Source organism: Spinacia oleracea, chromosome 5 (assembly GCF_020520425.1).
Source record: "Spinacia oleracea cultivar Varoflay chromosome 5, BTI_SOV_V1, whole genome shotgun sequence".
Classification (NCBI taxonomy): Eukaryota; Viridiplantae; Streptophyta; class Magnoliopsida; order Caryophyllales; family Amaranthaceae; genus Spinacia; species Spinacia oleracea.
Genome location: NC_079491.1, coordinates 15,761,681 through 15,768,640, shown reverse-complemented (window position 1 = coordinate 15,768,640; position 6,960 = coordinate 15,761,681). Strand labels below are relative to the sequence as shown.

At 32.9% G+C, this 6,960-nt stretch overlaps 1 long non-coding RNA gene across 3 annotated transcripts; it reads right to left on the bottom strand.

Moving 5' to 3' along the window:
* Positions 1-799: 799 nt before the first annotated feature.
* On the bottom strand, positions 800-5,016 carry LOC130461104 (uncharacterized). Of its 3 annotated transcripts, none has more exons than XR_008921444.1 (6): positions 4,793-5,014; positions 4,581-4,657; positions 3,905-4,015; positions 3,709-3,809; positions 2,901-3,049; positions 800-1,451 (listed from the first exon to the last, which is right to left on the bottom strand). It is a non-coding gene; the product is annotated as an uncharacterized lncRNA (long non-coding RNA). The 3 variants fall into 3 exon arrangements; XR_008921443.1 differs by lacking the exon at positions 800-1,451 and adding an exon at positions 2,284-2,395; XR_008921440.1 differs by lacking the exon at positions 800-1,451 and having other exon boundaries at positions 2,235-3,049; positions 4,793-5,016.
* Between the last annotated feature and the right edge of the window lie 1,944 nt (positions 5,017-6,960).

The following is a 6,960-nucleotide window of genomic DNA, read 5'->3' as shown; positions in this document are numbered from 1 at the left end:
AACAATAAGAGAGGTCATGGTGTACCAAGATAGAACTAATTACCCCCAAAGTAAACAGTCACCGGATTTCAGCAGAGAAGAAAGTATTGCTAGAACGCAGGTAAGAAATTATTGCTAAACGGTTCACTTTTTTGAAATGTAAATGATGGTTTAAGGTTCTAGTTTTTGATATTTATAGAAACAAATCAGTTTAGACAATTCAAGTCAACATGGTTATGCATTAAACATTGCTGTGTAAACATTACTGATAATTCAAGATGGTTATCCATGAATCATAATTGCGTAAAAAAGGCCCTGATTTTAGGAGAATCATCATTCATTAGGTTATTACTTAGTAGTTTGTTTGTAAAAGAGTCAGAGACCAAGTCAAGTTTTGACAACACAGGAATATTCATGTAATTTACCCAATTTCCTTCTATTACTAACTTTATATACCAAATTCTTGCCTTTCCGTCATAATTCCCTCCAACCCAAAATGAAAGGCCAAATTAACCCGGCAAACTGATTTTAAACACAGCATATATTCATTTTATCTCATTTTCTAAACTCTAAAGTTATTCAGCTAAAATTCAAGAGCATTGTTATTAGACAATGAAGTTAACATATACAAGGGGAGTCTCATTACTAACATCAACTCCTGGACCAGACCTAACGTTCATTTTATAGCTAACATTTATAGAGTTCAATTTCAAACAATTTCAAATTTCTAATTGGTGAACTATGCTATGAAATGCCAAATTGTTAATGGTCTAAGAGCTTCTAATTTCACATAAAAATTAATAGATTTGACCACAATTGTACCTCTTCAAAAAATAAGTACCATTTGCCTTTTTCATAAACTCAACCTTGAAAGATAGTCGAACAACAGGAAAAGAACCACCCATGCCACTAAAAATAAGACTACAGGATGTGTGGATTTTGATCTCACTAAAAATGAAAACAAAATCAGATCAAAACCAAACAAACAAATAAAATAACCACCACAAACCAAAAACCAAAATCCTCAAAAACATAAGTTATACCTAAAATGAATGAGCTTGAGATCATTACCACCTTGGAGTGCGGAAAAAATGTAATAACAACACCAAGCTCACCTGGGCAACCCACTCTTTAGGCTCATCCTCCTCCATAAACACCACTAATTCCGACCTCCTACTAATCCATACCGGCGTTGCCTTGCCGCTCGAAATCCCCATCCCAATTCCCTTACCATAACCCTCCCTCCCAATTCTTTCCCCCAAATCTTTGCCATACCTACCACCGTGGAATCCGCTCTTTGAATCTCCTTGAAGAAATAGACCCACCATTTGATTCCTCATAACTCTTCCAATTCTCACTCCTCCCTCCCGCACATGGCTTGCAGTTCTTGTACGCCCCAGATGCCTTCATTGCCATCCACTTTATCTGCGAGCTCCAGCACGTGTCTTTTAGAAAATTTTCCTATCCCTTCCCTTCCCAAAGAAAAGATCAAAAACAATATTAGTTTTGAACTATGTTTAAAAGAAGTGTTTGTCAATTACTTCATATTTTTAGGGATTCAATTACTTGAGGTCCTTGAGGATTATTGTGAGAACTAAATCTAGCATCACCTAAGTTGTTTTATTTGACCCCAAGTCATCTAAAAGGAACTCTTCCATAATAAAACTCTCCCTGGGTTAAAGATTGAGTAGCTAACCAGATAAGAGATATCTCATCTGTAATCAATCTATATTGTCTCAATATCCTAGCTTGGCGGAAAATTCAATGGGTTCTTGTTCAGCTAGACCTTTTAAAATTAGACAAAAAACAACCAATAGAGGGTTATTGTTTCTCATACACCCATTTACCAATTACTACATCCTTTAAGACAATGTATCATTGTCATGCAAATCATGCTTATATAATGATATCAGCGTGCATCTAGCTGAATTCAAATTCTCGACTATCCTACTATAATAATAGAACTACATATTCAAGGGCCAAGAAACTTCAATTGAAATTAAGAAGGTTGAAGAAAAGACTAAAGTGATATATGTTGCATAGAACTCCTTAGGAGAAAAAGCTCATTACTCACCCAAATATCAACTGAACCAAGTTCATTTACAGCAAAATCAGCTAACTTTCTCATGTCATTAGGGTTGCAAACATCATATGGTATGCCTACCACTTTTGCATATCTCTGATTTTTCCCATTTACAACTTTCATTTCCCTAAGACTTTCTTAAAGCTCTTTAACAATTGCATCCACTGAATCAGCACTACCTTCACGGTAGCACACTATGAGTTTGACATTTAAAAAAAAAAAAAAACAAAAGGTGACCTATACCCTAGAGTTCCAGAATACAACCTGCGTGAAATAAGAACCACTCAGTCTCCAGAAGGAATAAATTCTCTAGCAAGTGCTTCACCAAGTCCTCTAGTATTACACCAAGTAATGAGAGAGTCAGACTAAACAAAGATAGAAATGCTTCAAAAGTTCAAAGTAACATTTGGGATACAAGATTTCTGAAATAAATAAACAACCAGACTACCAATTCTTATCTAAGTCGTTTAATAATATCTTTAGATAGGCAAGTCACATTTGTCTAATTATCCATAAATTTCTTGCCTAATGAGTAACATATGCAGATATGTTGTTATCTGTCACAAATAGACTCATTTGTCGATCTCAATTTTCCCTATGGATTACGGACAATCTAAGGTAATCAAAGAAAACATGAGCCAGGAATGGAAAATATCTAATCAAACACGAAATGTAGGCTATCAAAGGCTGCCACTCACCTTTCCTGCATGATCAACATTGCATTTCAATATCACTAACATTCGATAAACACGTTTTAAAAGCTCAAACATAAAATAAAAACTGTAAATCCATTTCATTCAACTAATCCCGTTCTAATCAAGAATAATACAATTCATACCATTAATACCATCCATTGAAGATTTCACAATAGGCTGAGTAGCAATATCGTAAACCTCCCCCGTTGTCGCATTCGGCCCAAATACCTTGTCTGCCATTACCAATACAATCACAAAATTGACTGAACTCCACTCAATCTCTATGCTCCAACTACAAGCAATGCATTATGTATCTAATCAGAAGCATACACTAACAAAACAAACATTACTTCAATAGAAAAACCATAAAAAAAGAGAGAGGGAAACGTAAATATGGTGTTTCTTCTCCTTGGTCCTTACCTTCCCCAACTTTTCCCGGTTATGACACTTACTTTTTTCCATCACAAACATAAAATATTATTGACATCCTTCATCTATGGAAAGTAATATCAGACTATTGTGCTTATCTAATAGGATATCAATCATTCAAGCTAACAATTCAACTACGTCATTCTCTTTGCCAAGACTTGGATAACAAAAGGTGGTTACAAAATTACAATTGTAAAGCTAGCTTCTTGAAAAATCCATCCCCATGTACAAATCTGTGATTGTGGTTGCAGGGCTTAAATGAAATACAAATGGGTGCCAAAGAGGCAATATAAGTGCACATAACATCTTTCGGGTTCTAATAAATAGTCATATAGACAAAGGTCTCAAAACTAACGTACAACCGGAGCAAATAAAACTCCAGTGTTTTCATTTCTATAAAAAAAACCACCTATGTAACAATACTAACTAAACAAATAGAAATAAACAAGTTAGGTAAACTATACTACTTATTCTCTAATATCATCCATGGTGAAAGAAACAAGCCATAATATAAACTTGTACCTATTATGTTGGAATGTAGAACTATAATGATGATCAAGATACTACATTTGGTCTGTGGCCTTTAAAGATGAATCCACTTTAGGCGACTTGAAAAGAAAATTCTGCAGACAAGAAATACGTTGGAATTAAACATTAATACCAGTCGTAGTTCGATCAAGTTGGATTATAAGGTTCAAACATGTACATGAAAATCTACCTTAGGTTTCAAATCACGATGAACTAAACCATGTAAGTGACACTGAGCAGCGACTTTCACATCTAACGCTCCACCACTATCGCGTCTTTCTCTGAATACCGACAATCATTTCTGATTTGAATAACAAAAGAAATTAACATTAGAACATTTATATAACAAAAATATAACATAAACGCTTAGTATCGAATCTATTAGAATGTTGTAACTTAACTCTACTCAATCTCAAAGCTCCAACTGCAAGCAATGCATTATGTATCTAATCAGAAGCATACACTAACAAAACAAACATTAATTAAATAAAAAACCATTAAAAAAAATTAACTCAATTCATCAAATTCTCCAATGAAACCTAATCAAGCATTACAACCCAATAACTGAATTCATCAAAGTAGCAACCATTACACTAATTAAATTGATCCACCACATTAATTAAACCCCAAACACAAATTACCAATTATAACCAACATCAAAAATCAACTGCAAGATAAAAGAGGCAGTCCCCCATCATACCTATGAGCTAAAATTAGCACAAAAATCAAATTAAATAACAATTACATAGAAACCAAATATGCATAAAAATCAAATTAAAGACAAAATTGAAGGTGGGTAATTACTAATGTTGCCCAAATATGCATAAAAACCAAATTAAAGACAAAATTGAAGGTGGGTAAGTTACCATTGTTGCCAAAGATGGCGTGGAAGCAGCCAAGCGTAAACCTGTAATTGGTGGCGCTTTGTAGCCATATCCCCAAACTAATACCTCAAAACCAAGAAAAAAACACCAAATCAATATTCCAAATCAATTAAACCATCCATAATTCAACAAAATCAACAATTAAAAGCAAGAAAAAACCCTAATTCGAAAGATCCGGAGAACGAGAACCATACCAAGGAGTAAGAGACGAATTAATAGTGAGGAGATTCAGAAGATCGGGAAAAAAGAAGACAAGTATGTAACAATGGACAACAAACGAAGAACAAAGAAAATGAAACTGGGAAGGGAAGGGAAGGGAAGAGCAGAAATGGAGGCACCGAAATGGAGAAGAGGAAAGGGAAAAACCCTAAAAAATGAGAGGACGGGAAGCAGAGAAGACTGGAGAGGGAGAAGGGGCGCAATAGTAACGAACTAACGATGGATGAAAAGCGCACGTGGCATAATCCGGAAAGAAGGGTAAATGGGTAGTAAAGAGATATGATTGGGGCAAAACCGTCAGAACACTATTGCTGCAATAGTAACTTAAACTTTACATGTTTTAAAGTGTTAGGACTCTGTTAAAATAACAAAATAAAAACACGTGCACAGTTCTCATTATGCACTCTTTAACAATTTTTCCTTTCTCCTTCTTTGTTCTTCAATTATTTGATTCTACTTCCTATTTGTTCATTTTCTATTTTTCAGCAACTATATATATAATAATTGTACTTATGAGTCATAACCATTAGTCATTTTATAAATACATTTTAGAGAGAGAAAGAGAAGATGATTTATATTCTCTCAACATAAGAGAGATTTTTTGAAAGAGAAAGAGTTAGATGGTGAGTGATAGAGTAAAAAAATATTTTCTCCTTATTCTCTCTCTAAAATTCCTTCTGAATATTTCTTGTTTGTTGAAAATGAGTGAATTAAGAAAAAACACTAGTTCAATTTGGTTAGTTTTCGAAGCAAGAGAATCTCTGGAGAGCGTGATATTTTCCGAGGATTGAGATCAATTTTTTAAGATTTATTAAAAGATATTGATGTTCCTGATACATGTTGATCAAGTGATTAAGGTACGTTTCCTTGTTCTTTCCTCTAATGTTCTTTTTCAAGTTGTTATGTTCTTTTCACAACTTTACTTTTACTGTGTCATCAACATAGTTTGTTCTTTTAAATCAACATAGTTTGTTCTTTTATATCAACGTACATAGATTGTTAAAAAAGAACATATAATGGTTTGAAAAGAACAAATAACACTTAAAAAAGAACATAGTCCGATTTGTGGTAAAAGAACAAAAAATACTTTTTAAAAAAATATAGATTTAGTTTTAAGTGCATCAAAAAATCTTCGTTTCGTCTTTTTAATTAGAACATAAAATCGTTTGAATAGAACAAATAACACTTAATAAAAGAACATAGTTCTGATGCGTGGGATAAGAACAAAAATACATTTAAATAAAAATATAGATCTAGTTTTAAGTACATCAAAATATCGTCGTTTTCGTCTTTTTAATTAGAACACTAAGTGGTTTGAAAAGAACAAATACAACTAATAAAAGAACATAGATTTGTTGTTCTTTTCGTCCCTTTCATTCTGTTCTTTTGTTTGATAAGGAAAAAGAAAATGTTGTTCTTTTCCATGTGTTTTGTTCTTTTTTCTTCTGTTTTGTAAAAAAGTTGTTGTTCTTTTTTTAATTATTTTGTGTTCTTTTTAACTTATTTATGTTTTTTAATATTTAATAACATTATCGATAATATTTTTTTTTGTTTTTCTGTTGTATTTTTCACACGATGTTCTTTTTGAAAAATAATTGTTCTTTTTATAGTTTATCAGGAGAGAGAATATGTTATTTTCATTTTTGTATATTTTCTTTAGTTTTTTAGCATTAGTGTTCTTTTCAGGTTTTAGTTAATGTTCTTTTCGTTTACTTTATTATGTTCTTTCTGTTTAGTTTGTTATGTTCTTTTTCGTTTTCTTTTAATGTTTTTGCGTTTTGGTGCAGGTGCACGTAGATCTACGTGCAGGCCCCTGCACCATCCGCGCGTTGTCTTTCCCTAACCTTTTATCCAAAGAAAGGAACTTACGGAGTATATCCTTTCATTTCCTTCCCTCTCCTTTTCTCCAATTTCTGCTATCCTAACAAGTTGTAACTATCGGTCTTATAGCAGAAATCCGCAAACCGAACACACTTTGTAAGGTCAAAATTCTAAGGTATGTCTCTGATAATAACATTAGTACTTCCTCCGTTCTTTTTTAAATGACACAATTATTTAGGCATGTTTGCAATGCACGATTTCAAACATTAATATCTCTAATTGTGGATCGAAAAAAATTATAAAAAGGTGATATTTAAATAAT